Raw genomic sequence first — 18,258 nt, 5'->3', positions numbered from 1 at the left:
CGCCTATCCCTTAACCAATGATATACTCAATTTACCATCATTCCTTTCATTCCCTGTGCTTCTTTTTTCCGATTACCTCACTTATGTGGTCCTTTATCAAATGCCTTTTGAAAGTCCATATACACAACAACATCTGCACCACCTTTGTCAACCCTCTGTTACTTCATCAAAAAACTCAATCAGGTTAGTCAGACACGATTTGTCTTTAACAAATCCATAATGGGGGCCCCTTATTAACCCATGCTTCCCCTCGTGAGAATTCATTTTGTCCTTGACAATGGTCTCTAGTCACTCACCCACCACTGACGTTAGAGTGATTGGCCTGTAGTTACCAGGTTTAGCCCTCTCCCCTTTTTTAAACAGGGGTGTAATATTTCCAATCCTCCAGTTCTCTGGCACCACTCCCATATATCCACTCCCATCTTTCCTCCTTATGCTTGGTTTGTACCCGGTGTCAAATGTTGTTTATAATGCTCTGATGAGTAACACATTCCGGAGAGGGGAAAAAAAATACTATTTTTAGTTTCAAATATTAAATTCCACAGAAGCACGGGGTTTGTCTGCTTTTATTCATGAATTTAAAAAGTCTACATTAAAATCTGAGCCAGTGGGTTGTAAGCCCCAGAGCCTTGTGTCCAATAAGGGCAATAAAGGCCCGCCGCCTCCCCTGGCCCCAGGCCCTGAAACTCTTTTTGGAGTTCACCTGCAAAAACATAAAACATTAAACGGTGCCACCCGACCTGGGTGACACTCCAGACATTTACAAGGCCCTTTTTTTTTCCCCCCCCTTTTTTTTTTGTTTTTTTTTGTGTTTTTCTTTTTTTGGTTTTTTTTTTTGGGCACTAAAATCACAATTTGCCCCAGTGCCCCCGATAAAAGGAAAGGGGGACACTAAAAGCACCGGCAATTAAAACAAATTAAACTTAAAAACGTAAAATCAAATTAAAATTTGGTTGCCGGGCGTGATGATGCACTCCAGTCCCTCCGGTGCCCACCTCTCGCGGAAGGCCGCCCAGGCCCTGAACAATGGACAGCACAAAGTCCCTCCCCTCGGGCTCCCCGATTGGTTGGAGGACGCGCCGCCGGCTCGCTCCTCCAGCCCCGCCATGCCCCGCTCACTCTGTATTGGTTGGAAGCTCCTCCAGCACAGCCCCTTGCTCCCCATTGGTTGGAAGCTCCTCCTGCCCCGCTCGCTCCATTGGTGGAAGCTCCCGTCAATCTTCTCTGGAAGGCCTCGTGCCGACTCCGCACCACAGGATCTGAGCACGCAGGTGGAGCACCGAGTGTGGGGGAGGGGCGGTTACTGTTCTCTGGGCCTGCGCGGTTATTACCGATAGCGACCGAGAGGAGCCACTGTGCCGGACGCGGTTCTGCGTGCGCATGCGTGGACTCGGCTGTCAATCACCCATCATGCAGCGCGGTTGCTGATGAGACCTGTGACATCATAGAATCAGAGCCATTGACAGCACAGAAGGAGGCCATTCGGCCCATCGTGTCCCTGCCGGCCGACACAGAGCTATCCGGCCTAATCCCACTTTCCAGCTCTTGGGCCGTAGCCTTCTGGGTACAGCACTTCAGGTGAACATCCAAGTACTTTATAAACGTGGTGAGGGGTTCTGCCTCTACCACCCTTTCAGGCAGTGAGTTCCAGACCCCTACAACCTTCTGCGTGAAAACATTTCTCATCAAATCCCCTCTAAACCTTCGACCAATTACTTTAAATCTATGCCCCCCAATTATTGACTCCTCTATGAAGGGAATTAGGTCCTTCCTATCCACTCTATCTAGGCCCCCCCATAATTTATACTCCTCAATTAGGTCTCCCCTCAGCCTTCTCCAATCCAAAGAAAACAAACCTGGCCTATCCAATCTTTCCTCATCGCCAAAATTCTCCAGTCCAGGCAACATCCTCGTGAATCTCCTCTGTACCCTCTCCAGTGCAATCACATCTTTCCTGTAATGTGGCCAGAACTGCACGCAGTACTCTAGCTGTGGCCTAACTAGTGTTTTGTACAGTTGAAGCATAACCCTGCTCTTGTAGTCTATGCCTTGGCTAACAAAGGCAAGTATCCCAAATGCCTTCTGAACCACCTTATCTACCTGGCCTACCATTTATTGTATATTGCATTGTCTTGTTAGCCCTTCCCAAATGCGTTGCCTCACAATTCTCTGGATTGAATTCCATTTGCCACGTTCTGCCCACCTGACCAGTCCATTGATATCTTCTGCAAACTTCTTCGTCATACCTCCTACATTCAAGTTCAAATCATTGATTTATACCACAAAAAGCAAGGGACCTAGTACTGAGCACTGCGGAACGCCACTGTATACAGCCTTCTAGTCACAAAAACACCCATCGACCATTACTCTTTGCTTCCTGACTCTGAGCCAATTTTGGATCCAACTTGTCACTTTGCCTTGGATCCCATGGGTTTTTACCTTTGTCTACCATGTGGGACCTTATCAGAAGCTTTGCTAAAATCCATATCGACTACATAACATGCACAACCCTCATCGACCCTCCTTGTTACCTCGATGGTTGAGCTATCCAGTTAGTTCCACCCTCCTGATCTTTCCCAATATCTTCCCTTCAGTATTTATCCAATTCACTTTTGAAAGTTACTATTGAATCTGCTTCCACCATCATTTCATGCAGTGCATTCCAGATTGCAACAACTCGCTCATAAAATGTTTATCCTCATGTCGCCTCTGCTTCTTTTGTCAATCACCTTATTCTGTCTCCTCAGGTTACCAACCCTTCTGCCTCTGGGAAAGTTTCTCCTTATTTAGTCTATTAAAACTGTTCATGATTTTGAACACCTCGATGAAATCTTCTCTTAAACTTTTCTGCTCCAAGGAGAATAACCGCAGCTTCTCCTGTATCTCCACATAACTGAGGTCCTTCATCCTTGGTACCATTCTCGTAAATCTCTTCTGCACCCTCTCTAAGGTGTAGACATCCCTCTGAAAGTGTGGTGCCCACAATTGAACACAATGTGCCAGCTGAGGCCTAACCAGTGTTTATAAAGGTTTAGTATAACTAAACATCAAATGCTGATATTTGTGTGATGGGGTTTAGATGGGCGAGGTTTATCCAGTCAGTTGGATGTGAGCTGAAACATGTGCACTTGGAGCGGAGAGCCAGGGACACGCTGTGTAACCGGGCACAGACACTCTGCACAGCCCACACATCACTTGTTTCCCACTTGGCCCAAAAGGAATATATTAATTGCAACAATTCAGTTGAATTGATTTTAAGTAGTTTTGTTTATAAATTTAATCATGCTTCTCTAATTTTATTTCTTAACTCAGATTCACGGCCTCATTTTATTTCTTCCTCTGAGCCCCTCAACTTCATCTGGCAGCGTAATGTTGCCGAGTGGTGATTGATTGCCCTGGGAACCAACAGGAAGAGAGCTCAGCGGCCGGAGGGCCCAGGGAGCAGCGTGTTCTGCAACCAATCGCGGGGCTTGGGGGATGGATCCTGAGTCGGCCAGTCAGGTGAGTCAGTGGGAACCGCTGTTAAACAATTGATCTTTTAAAAGTTATATGAGATTTCTTTTGTCAACCAAACAGTTTATCATTTGTCAGTATTTTGTTTCCCTAGAGTTCCTATTATGAGTTTCAGACACTTCAGTGTCAAGTGGACCATTTAAAGGTCATTCAATTTCCTCTTTCCATGTCACTGTTTGAAACGGACAGAGATTGATTACCTAAGAACATAAGAAATAGGAGCAGGAGTAGGTCATTTGGCCCCTCGAGCCTGCTCTGCCATTTAATAAGATCATGGCTGATCCGATCATGGACTCAGTTCCACTTCCCTGCCCGCTGCCATAACCCTTTACTCCCTTACCGCTCAAAAATCTGTCGATCTCCACCTTAAATATATTCAATGACCCAGCCTCCACAGCTCTCTGGGCAGAGAATTCCATAGATTTACAACCCTCTGAGAGTAGAAATTCCTCCTCATCTCAGTTTTAAATGGGCAGCCCCATATTCTGAGACTATGTCCCCGAGTTTTAGTTTCCCCTGAGTGGAAATATCCTCTCTGCATTCTCCTTGTCAAGCCCCCTCATTAACTTATATGTTCCGATAAGGTCCCCTCTCATTCTTCTGAACTCCAATGTGTATAGGTCCAACCGACGCAACCTTTCCTCATAAGTCAACCCCCTCATCTCCAGAATCAACCTCGTGAACCTTCTCTGAATAGCCTCCAATGCAAGTATATCCTTCCTTAAATACGGAGACTAAAACTGAACGCAGTACTCCAGGTGTGGCCTTACCAATACCCTGTACAGTTGCAGCAGGACTTCTCTGATTTTATACTCTATCCTCCTTGCAATAAAGGCCAACATTCCATTTGCCTTCCTAATCACTTGCTGTACCTGCACACTAACTTTTTGTGTTTCATGCACAAGGACCCCCAGGTCCCTCTGTACTGCAACACGTTGCAGTTTTTCTTAATTTAAATTATAATTTGCTTTTCTATTTTTTCTGCCAAAGTGGATAACCTCACATTTTCCCATATTATACTCCATCTGCCAAATTTTTTCCCACTCACTTAGCCTCTCTATGTCCCTTTGCAGATTTTTTGTGTCCTCCTCACAATTTGCTTTCCCACCCATCTTTGCATCATCAGTAAACTCAGCTACATTACACTCGGTCCCTCCATCCAAGTCATTGATAGAGATTGTAAATAGTTGAGGCCTCAGCATCGATCCCTGCGGCACCCAATAGTCACTCTTTGCCAACCAGAAAATGACCCGCAAACTTTTATCTTGTGCGGTAACCTTTTATGTGGCACCTTAACGAATGCCTTCTGGAAATTGAAATACACCACATCCACTGGTTCCCTCTTATCCACTCTGCTCATTACATCCTCAAAGAACTCCAACAAATTTGTCAAACATGATTTCCCTTTCATAATACCACGCTGACACTGCTTGACTGAATTATGCTTTTCCAAACATCCTGCTACTGCTTCCTTAATAATGGATTCCAGCATTTTCCCAACGACAGATGTTAGGCTAACTGGTCTGTAGTTTGCTGCTTTCTGTCTGCCTTTCTTTTTTAAATAGGGGCGTTACATTTGCTGTTTTCCAATCCGCTGGGACTTCCCCAGAATTCAGGGAATTTTAGTAGACTTCAACCAATGCATCCACTATCTCTGCAGCCACTTCTTTTAAGACCCTAGGATGTAAGCCATCAGGTCCAGGGGACTTGTCCACCTTTAGTCCCATTATTTTACCGAGTACTACTTCTTTAGTGATAGTATTGAGTTCCTCCCTACCTATAGCCCCTTGATTATAGAAACATAGAACATTGGTGCGGGAGTAGGCCATTCGGCCCTTCGAGCCTGCACCATCATTCAATAAGATCAGGGCTGATCATCACCTCAGTACCCTTTCCTGCTTTCTCTCCATACCCCGTGATCCCTTTAGTCATAAGGGCCATATCTGACTCCCTCTTGAATATATCCAACAAACTGGCATCAATAACTCTCTGCAATAGAGAATTCCACAGGTTAACAACATTACCCAGCCATGATGGGGGTAATGTACTGACGTGGATAGAGAACTGGTTGGCAGACAGGGAGCAGAGAGTCAGGATTAATGGGTCCTTTTCAGAATGGCAGGCAGTGACTAGTGGAGTGCCGCAGGGCTCAGTGCTGGGACCCCAGCTCTTTACAATATATATTAATGATTTGGATAATGGAATTGAGTGTAATATCTCCAAGTTTGTAGATGACACTAAACTTGGTGGCGGTGTGAGCTGTGAGGAGGACACGAAGAGGCTGCAGGGTGACTTGGACAGGTTAGGCGAGTGAGCAAATACATGGCAGATGCAGTATAATGTGAGGTTATCCACTTTGGGAGCAAAAACACGAAGGCAGAATATTATCTGAATGGCGACAGATTAGGAAAAGAGGAGGTGTAACGAGACCTGGGTGTCATGGTTCATCAGTCATTGAAAGTTGGCATGCAGGTACAGCAGGCGGTGAAGAAGGCAAATGGTATGTTGACCTTCATAGCAAGGGGATTTGAGTATAGGAGCAGGGAAGTCTTGCTGCAATTGTACAGGGCCTTGGTGAGGCCCCACCTGGAATATTGTGTTCAGTTTTGGTCTCCTAATCTGAGGAAGGACGTTCTGGCTATTGAGGGGGTGCAGCAAAGGTTCACCAGACTGATTCCAGGGATGGCTGGACTGACATATGAGGAGAGACTGGATCAACTGGGCCTTTATTCACTGGAGTTTAGAAGGATGAGAGGGGATCTCATAGAAATATATAAGATTCTGACTGGACTGGACAGGCTAGCTGCGGGAAGTATGTTCCCGATGTTGGGGAAGTCCAGAACCAGGGGACACAGTCTTAGGATAAGGGGCAGGCCGTTTAGGACTGAGATGAGGAGAAACTTCTTCACTCAGAGAGTTGTTAACCTGTGGAATTCCCTGCTGCAGAGAGTTGTTGATGCCAGTTCATTGGATATATTCAAGAAAGAGTTAGATATGGCCCTTACGGTTAAGGGGATCAAGGGGTATGGAGAGAAAGCAGGAAAGGGGTACTGAGGTGAATGATCAGCCATGATCTTATTGAATGGTAGCGTAGGCTTTAAGGGCTGAATGGCCTACTCCTGCATCTATTTTCTATGTTTCTATGATCTTATTAAATGGCGGAGCAGGCTCGAGGGGCCTTACGGCCTACTCCTGCGTCTATTTTTTATGTTCTTATGTCCATGTTCCGACTGTGGGAAGAGCTTTAAAAGTGTCAGGGAGCTGAAGGTGCACCAGCGAGCTCTCACTGGGGAGGGCCGCTCACCTGCTCCATGTGTGGGAAGTGATTCACTCAGCTATCCACCCTCCTGTCACACCAGCTTATTCACACTATCGAGAGACCGTTGAAATGTTCTGACTGTGGGAAGTGCTTTAAAAGCTGTGAGAGCGTTAAGAGACACCAGCGTGTTCACACTGATCATAGCATCCTGCAGCACATGAAGCTCGGCCCTTCATGTCTGTGCTGCCATTTTAAAAGAGCTGTCCAATTTAGTCCCCCACCCCAGCTTTATTCCCATAACCCTGTAATCTAGTCCTCTTCAAGCACACGTCCAATTGCTGTTTGGAAGTTCCTATGGAACCTGAATCCATTATCCTTTCAGATGGTGCATTCCAGACCTTAACCACCCTCTGTGTGAAAACAATTCCTCTCTAGTTATTGTGGCAATTATTTTGAATCTGTGACCTTTGGTTACCGACCCTTTTGCCAGAGGCAACAGTTTCTCCCGACTTGCTCTATCATAACCGCTCATAATCTTTAATATCTCTATTAGGTCTCCTCTTAACCTTCTCTGCTCTAAGGGGAACAATCCCAGCTTCTCCAGTCTCTCCACATAACTGAATTCCCCCATCCCTGGTAACATCCTGGTAAACCTCCTCTGTACCCTCTCCAAGGCTGTGTCATCCTACCTAAAGTGTGGTGCCCTGAACTGTACACAAGGCTCCAGCTGAGGCTAAAACCCTGCAGCTATACAGAGCCCTGGTTAGACCACACCTGGAGCACTGTGAGCAGTTCTGGGCACCACACCTTGGGAAAAATAGATTGGTCTTGGAGGGAGCGCAGTGTAGGTTTACCAGAATGATAGCCGGACTCCAAGCGTTAAGTTATAAGATTACACAAATTAGGGTTTTGTTCCTTAGAAGTTGGAAGGTTAAGGGGTGAGCTGATCGAAGTGTTCAGGATATTAAGGGGAACAGATAGGGTAGATAGAGAGAAACTATTTCTGCAGGTTGTGGAGTCTAGGATGAGGGGGAGGGGGTTAGTCTAAAAATTAGAGCCAGTCCTTTCAGGAGTGAAATTAATAAAGACTTCTACACACAAAGGGTGGTAGAAGTTTGGAAAACTCTTTTGCAAATGGCAATTGATGCTAGATCAATTGTTAAACCTGAGATTGATGGCTTTTTTTTAACCAAAGGCATTAGGGATATGGGCCAAAGACGGGTGTGTAGAGTTAGGTCACAGATCAGCCCTGATCTCATTGAATGGCAGAACAGGCTCGAGGGGCTGAATGGCCAACTGCTGTCCTATGATCTTAACTAGTGATTTGCAAAGGTTTAGTGTAACTTCCTTGCTTTTGTATTCAATGGCCCTATTTGTAAAGCCAAGTATCCCATACACTTTCTGAACCACCTTACCAACTTGCTGTTGCACTTTCAATGATTTGTGAATGTGCAACCCCGGGTCCCTCTGTCTTGCACCCCCTCCAAATATGGCCAGTTAGATTATACTACCTCGCCATGTTGTTTCTCCAAAAGTGCATCACTTCACACTTATCCGCATTCCATTGCATCTGCTATGTGTCTGACCATTTCACCGGTCTGTCTATGTCCTCCTGACGCCTGCTACTATCATGCTCACTATTTACAATGTTGCCAAATTTTGTATCATCCGTAAACTTTGAAATTGTACACCCATACACAAGTCTAGGTCATTTATATATAACAAGGAAAGCAATACTGCTAATACCAACCCCTGGGAACCCCACCGCATACTTCCCTCCAGTCAGAAACCTATCCATTCAGCACTACTCTCTGCCGCCTATCCCTTAACCAATGATATACTCAATTTACCATCATTCCTTTCATTCCCTGTGCTTCTTTTTTCCGATTACCTCACTTATGTGGTCCTTTATCAAATGCCTTTTGAAAGTCCATATACACAACAACATCTGCACCACCTTTGTCAACCCTCTGTTACTTCATCAAAAAACTCAATCAGGTTAGTCAGACACGATTTGTCTTTAACAAATCCATAATGGGGGCCCCTTATTAACCCATGCTTCCCCTCGTGAGAATTCATTTTGTCCTTGACAATGGTCTCTAGTCACTCACCCACCACTGACGTTAGAGTGATTGGCCTGTAGTTACCAGGTTTAGCCCTCTCCCCTTTTTTAAACAGGGGTGTAATATTTCCAATCCTCCAGTTCTCTGGCACCACTCCCATATATCCACTCCCATCTTTCCTCCTTATGCTTGGTTTGTACCCGGTGTCAAATGTTGTTTATAATGCTCTGATGAGTAACACATTCCGGAGAGGGGAAAAAAAATACTATTTTTAGTTTCAAATATTAAATTCCACAGAAGCACGGGGTTTGTCTGCTTTTATTCATGAATTTAAAAAGTCTACATTAAAATCTGAGCCAGTGGGTTGTAAGCCCCAGAGCCTTGTGTCCAATAAGGGCAATAAAGGCCCGCCGCCTCCCCTGGCCCCAGGCCCTGAAACTCTTTTTGGAGTTCACCTGCAAAAACATAAAACATTAAACGGTGCCACCCGACCTGGGTGACACTCCAGACATTTACAAGGCCCTTTTTTTCCCCCCCCCTTTTTTTTTTCTTTTTTTTTTCTTCTTTTTTTTTTGGGCACTAAAATCACAATTTTCCCCAGTGCCCCCGATAAAAGGAAAGGGGGACACTAAAAGCACCGGCAATTAAAACAAATTAAACTTAAAAACGTAAAATCAAATTAAAATTTGGTTGCCGGGCGTGATGATGCACTCCAGTCCCTCCGGTGCCCACCTCTCGCGGAAGGCCGCCCAGGCCCTGAACAATGGACAGCACAAAGTCCCTCCCCTCGGGCTCCCCGATTGGTTGGAGGACGCGCCGCCGGCTTGCTCCTCCAGCCCCGCCACGCCCCGCTCGCTCTGTATTGGTCGGAAGCTCCTCCAGCACAGCCCCTTGCTCCCCATTGGTTGGAAGCTCCTCCTGCCCCGCTCGCTCCATTGGTGGAAGCTCCCGTCAATCTTCTCCGGAAGGCCTCGTGCCGACTCCGCACCACAGGATCTGAGCACGCAGGTGGAGCACCGAGTGTGGGGGAGGGGCGGTTACTGTTCTCTGGGCCTGCGCGGTTATTACCGATAGCGACCGAGAGGAGCCACTGTGCCGGACGCGGTTCTGCGTGCGCATGCGTGGACTCGGCTGTCAATCACCCATCATGCAGCGCGGTTGCTGGTGACACCTGTGACATCATAGAATCAGAGCCATTGACAGCACAGAAGGAGGCCATTCGGCCCATCGTGTCCCTGCCGGCCGACACAGAGCTATCCGGCCTAATCCCACTTTCCAGCTCTTGGGCCGTAGCCTTCTGGGTACAGCACTTCAGGTGAACATCCAAGTACTTTATAAACGTGGTGAGGGGTTCTGCCTCTACCACCCTTTCAGGCAGTGAGTTCCAGACCCCTACAACCTTCTGCGTGAAAACATTTCTCATCAAATCCCCTCTAAACCTTCGACCAATTACTTTAAATCTATGCCCCCCAATTATTGACTCCTCTATGAAGGGAATTAGGTCCTTCCTATCCACTCTATCTAGGCCCCCCCATAATTTATACTCCTCAATTAGGTCTCCCCTCAGCCTTCTCCAATCCAAAGAAAACAAACCTGGCCTATCCAATCTTTCCTCATCGCCAAAATTCTCCAGTCCAGGCAACATCCTCGTGAATCTCCTCTGTACCCTCTCCAGTGCAATCACATCTTTCCTGTAATGTGGCCAGAACTGCACGCAGTACTCTAGCTGTGGCCTAACTAGTGTTTTGTACAGTTGAAGCATAACCCTGCTCTTGTAGTCTATGCCTTGGCTAACAAAGGCAAGTATCCCAAATGCCTTCTGAACCACCTTATCTACCTGGCCTACCATTTATTGTATATTGCATTGTCTTGTTAGCCCTTCCCAAATGCATTGCCTCACACTTCTCTGGATTGAATTCCATTTGCCACGTTCTGCCCACCTGACCAGTCCATTGATATCTTCTGCAAACTTCTTCGTCATACCTCCTACATTCAAGTTCAAATCATTGATTTATACCACAAAAAGCAAGGGACCTAGTACTGAGCACTGCGGAACGCCACTGTATACAGCCTTCTAGTCACAAAAACACCCATCGACCATTACTCTTTGCTTCCTGACTCTGAGCCAATTTTGGATCCAACTTGCCACTTTGCCTTGGATCCCATGGGTTTTTACCTTTGTCTACCATGTGGGACCTTATCAGAAGCTTTGCTAAAATCCATATCGACTACATAACATGCACAACCCTCATCGACCCTCCTTGTTACCTCGATGGTAGAGCTATCCAGTTAGTTCCACCCTCCTGATCTTTCCCAATATCTTCCCTTCAGTATTTATCCAATTCACTTTTGAAAGTTACTATTGAATCTGCTTCCACCATCATTTCATGCAGTGCATTCCAGATTGCAACAACTCGCTCATAAAATGTTTATCCTCATGTCGCCTCTGCTTCTTTTGTCAATCACCTTATTCTGTCTCCTCAGGTTACCAACCCTTCTGCCTCTGGGAAAGTTTCTCCTTATTTAGTCTATTAAAACTGTTCATGATTTTGAACACCTCGATGAAATCTTCTCTTAAACTTTTCTGCTCCAAGGAGAATAACCGCAGCTTCTCCAGTATCTCCACATAACTGAGGTCCTTCATCCTTGGTACCATTCTCGTAAAACTCTTCTGCACCCTCTCTAGGGTGTAGACATCCCTCTGAAAGTGTGGTGCCCACAATTGAACACAATGTGCTAGCTGAGGCCTAACCAATGTTTATAAAGGTTTAGTATAACTAAACATCAAATGCTGATATTTGTGTGATGGGGTATAGACGGGCGAGGTTCATCCAGTCAGTTGGATGTGAGCTGAAACATGTGCACTTGGAGCGGAGAGCCAGGGACACGCTGTGTAACCGGGCACAGACACTCTGCACAGCCCACACATCACTTGTTTCCCACTTGGCCCAAAAGGAATATATTAATTGCAACAATTCAGTTGAATTGATTTTAAGTAGTTTTGTTTATAAATTTAATCATGCTTCTCTAATTTTATTTCTTAACTCAGATTCACGGCCTCATTTTATTTCTTCCTCTGAGCCCCTCAACTTCATCTGGCAGCGTAATGTTGCCGAGTGGTGATTGATTGCCCTGGGAACCAACAGGAAGAGAGCTCAGCGGCCGGAGGGCCCAGGGAGCAGCGTGTTCTGCAACCAATCGCGGGGCTTGGGGGATGGATCCTGAGTCGGCCAGTCAGGTGAGTCAGTGGGAACCGCTGTTAAACAATTGATCTTTTAAAAGTTATATGAGATTTCTTTTGTCAACCAAACAGTTTATCATTTGTCAGTATTTTGTTTCCCTAGAGTTCCTATTATGAGTTTCAGACACTTCAGTGTCAAGTGGACCATTTAAAGGTCATTCAATTTCCTCTTTCCATGTCACTGTTTGAAACGGACAGAGATTGATTACCTAAGAACATAAGAAATAGGAGCAGGAGTAGGTCATTTGGCCCCTCGAGCCTGCTCTGCCATTTAATAAGATCATGGCTGATCCGATCATGGACTCAGTTCCACTTCCCTGCCCGCTCCCATAACCCTTTACTCCCTTACCGCTCAAAAATCTGTCGATCTCCACCTTAAATATATTCAATGACCCAGCCTCCACAGCTCTCTGGGGCAGAGAATTCCATAGATTTACAACCCTCTGAGAGTAGAAATTCCTCCTCATCTCAGTTTTAAATGGGCAGCCCCATATTCTGAGACTATGTCCCCGAGTTTTAGTTTCCCCTGAGTGGAAATATCCTCTCTGCATTCTCCTTGTCAAACCCCCTCATTAACTTATATGTTTCGATAAGGTCCCCTCTCATTCTTCTGAACTCCAATGTGTATAGGTCCAACCTACGCAACCTTTCCTCATAAGTCAACCCCCTCATCTCCAGAATCAACCTCGTGAACATTCTCTGAATAGCCTCCAATGCAAGTATATCCTTCCTTAAATACGAAGACTAAAACTGAACGCAGTACTCCAGGTGTGGCCTTACCAATACCCTGTACAGTTGCAGCAGGACTTCTCTGATTTTATACTCTATCCTCCTTGCAATAAAGGCCAACATTCCATTTGCCTTCCTAATCACTTGCTGTACCTGCACACTAACTTTTTGTGTTTCATGCACAAGGACCCCCAGGTCCCTCTGTACTGCAACACGTTGCAGTTTTTCTTAATTTAAATTATAATTTGCTTTTCTATTTTTTCTGCCAAAGTGGATAACCTCACATTTTCCCATATTATACTCCATCTGCCAAATTTTTTCCCACTCACTTAGCCTCTCTATGTCCCTTTGCAGATTTTTTGTGTCCTCCTCACAATTTGCTTTCCCACCCATCTTTGCATCATCAGTAAACTCAGCTACATTACACTCGGTCCCTCCATCCAAGTCATTGATAGAGATTGTAAATAGTTGAGGCCTCAGCATCGATCCCTGCAGCACCCAATAGTCACTCTTTGCCAACCAGAAAATGACCTGTGAACTTTTATCTTGTGCAGTAACCTTTTATGTGGCACCTTAACGAATGCCTTCTGGAAATTGAAATACACCCCATCCACTGGTTCCCTCTTATCCACTCTGCTCATTACATCCTCAAAGAACTCCAACAAATTTGTCAAACATGATTTCCCTTTCATAATACCACGCTGACTCTGCTTGACTGAATTATGCTTTTCCAAACATCCTGCTACTGCTTCCTTAATAATGGATTCCAGCATTTTCCCAACGACAGATGTTAGGCTAACTGGTCTGTAGTTTGCTGCTTTCTGTCTGCCTTTCTTTTTTAAATAGGGGCGTTACATTTGCTGTTTTCCAATCCGCTGGGACTTCCCCAGAATTCAGGGAATTTTAGTAGATTTCAACCAATGCATCCACTATCTCTGCAGCCACTTCTTTTAAGACCCGAGGATGTAAGCCATCAGGTCCAGGGGACTTGTCCACCTTTAGTCCCATTATTTTACCGAGTACTACTTCTTTAGTGATAGTATTGAGTTCCTCCCAACCTATAGCCCCTTGATTATAGAAACATAGAACATTGGTGCGGGAGTAGGCCATTCGGCCCTTCGAGCCTGCACCATCATTCAATAAGATCAGGGCTGATCATCACCTCAGTACCCTTTCCTGCTTTCTCCCCATACCCCGTGATCCCTTTAGTCATAAGGGCCATATCTGACTCCCTCTTGAATATATCCAACAAACTGGCATCAATAACTCTCTGCAATAGAGAATTCCACAGGTTAGCAACTCTCTGAGTGAAGAAGTTTCTCCTCATCTCAGTCCTAAATGGCTTACCCCTTATCCTTAGACTGTGTCCTCCTGGTTCTGGACTTCCCCAACATTGGGAACATTCTTCCTGCATCTAACCTGTCCAGCCCGTCAGTATTTTATAAGTTTCTATGAGATCCCCTCTCATTCTATAAACTCCAGTGAATATAGGTCCAGTTGATCCAGTGTCTCCTCATATTTCAGTCTTGCAATCCCGGGAATCAGTCTGGTGAACCTTCGTTGCACTCCCTCAATAGCAAGAACGTCCTTCCTCAGATTAGGAGACCAAAACTGAACACAATATTCCAGGTGAGGCCTCACCAAGGCCCTGTACAACTGCAGTCAGATCTTCCTACTCCTATACTCAAATCCCCTAGCTATGAAGGCCAACATACCATTTGCCTTCTTCACCACCTGCTGCACCTGCATGCCAACTTTCAATGACTGATGTACCATGACACCCATGTCTCGTTGCACCTCCCCTTTTCCTAATCTCTCGCCATTCAGATAATATTCTGCCTTCGTGTTTTTGCCATCAAAGTGGATAACCTCACATTCATCCACATTATACTGCATCTGCCATGCATTTGCCCATTCACCTAACCTGTCCAAGTCATCCTGCAGCCTCTTGGCATCCTCCTCGTAGCTCACACCGCCACCCAGCTTAGTGTAATCTGCAAACTTGGAGATATTGCACTAAATTCCTTCATCTAAATCATTGATGTGTATTGTAAATAGCTGGGATCCCAGCACTGAGCCCTGCGGCACTCCACTAGTCACTGCCTGCCATTCTGAAAAGGTCCCGTTTATCCCGACTCTCTGCTTCCTGTCTGCCAACCAGTTCTCTATCCACGTCAATACATTACCCCCAATACCATGTGCTTTAATTTTTCACAACAATCTCTTGTGTGGGACCTTGACAAAAGCCTTTTGAAAGTCCAAATACACCACTGGTTCTCCCCTGTCCACTCTCTCAGTTACATCCTCAAAAAATTCTAGAAGATTTGTCAAGCATGATTTCCCTTTCATAAATCCATGCTGACTTGGACCGATCCTGTCACTGCTTTCCAAATGAGCTGCTATTTCATCTTTAATAATTGATTCCAACATTTTCCCCACCACTGATGTCAGCCTAACCGGTCTATAATTCCCCTTTTTCTCTCTCCCTCCTTTCTTAAAAAGTGGTGTTACATTAGCTGCCTTCCAGTCCATAGGAACTGATCCAGAGTCGATAGACTGTTGGAAAATGATCTCCAATGCATCCACTATTTCTAGGACCACTTCCTTAAGTATCCACTATTGGGATGTTTTTAGTGTCTTCTACCGTGAAGACCGATACAAAATATTTGTTCAATGTCTCTGTCATTTCCCTGTTCCCCATTACTAATTATTAATTCCCCCATTATACATGTGTCGTAGTTAAAGTAACATCCTTCCTGTTAGTGAGTCATATTCTGCACTGGGGGAGACGGCTGGTAGCTTCAGCCTTTAACATTCTCATCCTCTTGTTCTAATCCCTCCAAGGCCTCACCCCTCCCTATCTCTGTAACCTCCTCCAGCCCACCAACACTCTTAATAAGGAGGCACAGTTTTCAGTGTCAGGAGGATCAGTAACCAGAGACTCAGATTTAAAGTGATTGGCAAATGAACCAGATTGTACATGAAGGGAAAAATGAAGCAGCGAGATGTTATGACCTGGAGCACACTGCCTGAAAGGGTGGTGGAAGCAGATTCAATCGTAACTTTCAAAAGAGATCAGTACTTGAGTTGGAAAAAAATACCGGGTTATGGGGTAAGAGCAGGGGAGTGGAACTAATTCTACAGCTTCAGAGGAAATAATGTTCCAGAGAAACTCGAACTGTCTGATCAGAATATCTATGCTGTGATTACTTTTTAAATTATGAAGCCAGATTGCAGAGACTAGGCTTGTATTCCCCAGAATATAGAAGAATAAGGGGGATCTAATTGAGGTGTTTAAGATGATTAAAGGCGTTGATGGGGTAGATCGAGAGAAGCGATTTCCTCTGGTGAAGGGGACAGAACATTTAAGAAAATGAAAGCTCGACCGTTCAGGGTGATGTCAGGAAGCACTTCCTCACACAAATGCTGAGAGGTTGTTTCCCCAGCTGGAGAGTCTAGAACTCAGGGTCATAGTCACAGAATAAGGGCTCGGACATTTTGGACTGAGATGAGAAGAAACTTCCTCACTCAGAGGGTTGTGGATCTTTGGGATTCTCTGCCCCAGAGGGCTGTGCATGTTCAGTCTGTGAGTATATTCAGGGCTGAGATAGATGTATGGACACTTAAGGAATTAAAGGATACGGGGATAGGGCGGAAAAGTGAAGTTGAAGCACAAAATCAGCCTTGATCTTATTGAATGGCAGAACAGGCTCAAGGGGCTGAATGGCCTTCTCATGCTCCTATGTTCCTATTTGCAGTGATGACTTTTGTAAACTCCTTTTCCAGGGGATTAGAAGGTGAAGATATGCAGAAGGGATTAAACCTGGGTCCCTCTTGTTAATATGACTCAGTCACATCGGTCAGTGTCTTTACCCACTGAGCCATTGGGAGGAGGGTCCTGTGACCCTGCTGGAGAATGCACGTGTGAGGCCTCAGGGGAGGGCAGTGGAATAGCCTGTCGAGGTTCACTCATGGAGATTGGGCACATGGGTCACATATTGGAGAGAAACTGGTGAGTGTAGAACTGAACCCAGCCAGAGTCAGCACCTTCAGGGGGAGGAGAGGGAGGGGAACCAGTGAGTGTAGAACTGAACCCAGCCAGAGTCAGCACCCTCAGGGGTGGAGAGGAGAGCAGGGAAAAATAGTAGGAATTAATGCAAAGTACCTTGTCCCTTGTTCTCGCCCTGGTATCATAAATCAATTGAACTCAGTCTTCCCCTCCTGAAGTCTATAGGCTCTAAATCTTTAGCTTGGTGTCCCTCAGTCCCTACTCCTTGACTTACCTCCCCTTCTCTCCTCCTCTTTCCCCCTTGTGTTCCACTCTGGGCCTTGGGCCTTCCCTGGGGATTCTCAGTATGAACAGGGGGATGTGTGTTGAGACAGGATGTCCCAGCTCTCCACCTTTAAAGGGACAAGGAGAGGACCCACTGGGCTGTATGGCCCTGCTTTATGACATCACTGCAGTGCCCAGCAACCACCTTCCCTGAGCCCTGCTCATTATGGGCTGGGTTGAGCTCAGTGCTGTTACAGGAAGAGAAACAGGAGCAGGGTTCGGCCCGTGTGGAGCCCAGGATTAATGGGGAGAGGTGCAGGATCAATTTATACCTTACTGAATGAGAAATGTCAGTGTCCCGGACACTCCCTGTCCCTCAGTACCTGTGTCGGGGAGCAATTGATGGGTTTGTGTTACCTTTAGGTGAATCTTTGTGCTCATCGAGGTGATGGAAGTCAGTGCCGGGCAACAGGATATTTGATAAGAACAGAAGAATTCGGAGCAGGATTAGGCCATACGGCCAATCGAGCCTGCTACGCCATTCAACAGGATCATAGCTTATCTTAAAAGTTTTTATCAGTCAGAGAACCTCTTGTCAACCTCTGGGATTCCTGGGGCAGGGACTAGAGTCTAATTTACATACAGAATATAGCTCCATCGACACTTCCCTGGGAGTGTTTGATGGGGACAGTGTAGCGGGAACTTTACTGTGTATCTAACCTGTGTTGTACCTGCCCTGGGAGTGTTTGATGGGACAGTGAAGAGGGAGCTTTTCTCTGTATCTAACCCGTGCTGTACCTGCCCTGGGAGTGTTTGATGGGGCAGTGTAGAGGGAGCTTTACTCTGTATCTAACCCGTGCTGTACCTGCCCTGGGAGTGTTTGATGGGGCAGTGTAGAGGGAGCTTTACTCTGTATCTAGCCCTGTGCTGTACCTGCCCTGGGAGTGTTTGATGGGACAGTGTAGAGGGAGCTTTACTCTGTATCTAACCCGTGCTGTACCTGCCCTGGGAGTGTTTGATGGGGCAGTGTAGAGGGAGCTTTACTCTGTATCTAGCCCTGTGCTGTACCTGCCCTGGGAGTGTTTGATGGGACAGTGTAGAGGGAGCTTTACTCTGTATCTAACCCGTGGAGTACCTACCCTGGGAGTGTTTGATGGGACAGTGTAGAGGGAGCTTTACT

General features: G+C 45.9%; 1 protein-coding gene and 1 long non-coding RNA gene across 8 annotated transcripts in view; one reads left to right on the top strand and one right to left on the bottom strand.

Moving 5' to 3' along the window:
• Nucleotides 1-18,258, bottom strand: part of LOC139247648 (uncharacterized) — a 497,861-nt gene that overhangs the window by 117,520 nt on the left and 362,083 nt on the right. The gene's annotated exons all lie outside the window — the stretch shown is intronic.
• LOC139247638 (zinc finger protein 229-like) overlaps nt 1-18,258 on the top strand; it is a 401,943-nt gene that overhangs the window by 331,843 nt on the left and 51,842 nt on the right. Inside the window, exons 2-3 of one of the 7 annotated variants that reach the window (XM_070871717.1) lie at nt 3,313-3,501; nt 11,885-12,073. The exons of the other annotated variants lie outside the window; for them this stretch is intronic. The gene's annotated coding sequence lies outside the window, so the exon portion shown is untranslated. The remainder of the gene's footprint in view (nt 1-3,312; nt 3,502-11,884; nt 12,074-18,258) is intronic. 7 annotated transcript variants of the gene reach the window in all.

This window comes from Pristiophorus japonicus, unplaced genomic scaffold, assembly GCF_044704955.1.
Source record: "Pristiophorus japonicus isolate sPriJap1 unplaced genomic scaffold, sPriJap1.hap1 HAP1_SCAFFOLD_278, whole genome shotgun sequence".
Lineage (NCBI taxonomy): Eukaryota > Metazoa > Chordata > Chondrichthyes > Pristiophoridae > Pristiophorus > Pristiophorus japonicus.
Note: the sequence above shows the minus strand (reverse complement) of the source record. Positions and strands in the feature narration are given on the sequence as shown.